Here is a 746-nt window from a genome sequence, read left to right as displayed (position 1 = left end):
ATAAATTCAGAACAGGATTATAATATAATTCTATTTTAAATAAGACAGAAATATTTTTTCTACAACAACAACAGTAGTGTTTACAACAGCAAAACCACCATACCCTGTAATCTCAATAATAATAATAGGCCTAATTTAATTCCGTTTCTATTTTCAGCGTGATTAAGAGGTGCAAAGAAATATTTATTTAACTTTTAAACTTAAAATGGTCTTTTCTGTTCTGTGTTTCTTTTTCAAAACTGCGTCACGGCATTTGCTGCTATCAATACAGAAGCATCCGTTTCGATAAATGTCTCAGCAAGGAGCACAGCCCTATTAAAAGCCGTGCTGCATGTGCCCCTTTTATACTTTGAGCACCTGCCCCTCCAAAGGTCTCTGCACGGCCCAGCTGTATAATGCAGGGCATGAATGCATTCATCTGCAGTTACAAATGCAGAAATAATGTTTTGATATATAAGACATAAAATGTTGAATACTCATTTGAAATTATATATATATTAAAAAAATCAAGATACTTTACATGTGAAATTAAACCCGCCAGTAGGTGTCAGCAAATCACTGTTAAATGCGATTGAACCATTTAATTGAATCATTTAAACTGTTGATTCATTCAGGAACAAAAAAAACCACGTCATGTTGCTCAGAGACGCAAAACTGTGCTATGGTGGCTGTGTTTGGAATTATTTTTGTTGTGGAAATAGAGCAAAAACAGGCGATATCATGTCTAAAACGCAAGTCTCTTAATT

General features: G+C 34.0%; 1 pseudogene; it reads right to left on the bottom strand.

The window, feature by feature from the left end:
• The window catches only part of LOC107722531 (autoimmune regulator-like), a 10521-nt pseudogene that overhangs the window by 4835 nt on the left and 4940 nt on the right, over positions 1-746 (bottom strand).

This window comes from Sinocyclocheilus rhinocerous, unplaced genomic scaffold (genome assembly GCF_001515625.1).
Source record: "Sinocyclocheilus rhinocerous isolate Xijiao unplaced genomic scaffold, SAMN03320098_v1.1 scaffold541, whole genome shotgun sequence".
Taxonomy (NCBI): Eukaryota; Metazoa; Chordata; class Actinopteri; order Cypriniformes; family Cyprinidae; genus Sinocyclocheilus; species Sinocyclocheilus rhinocerous.
This window is presented reverse-complemented; position numbering and strand designations above follow the sequence as displayed.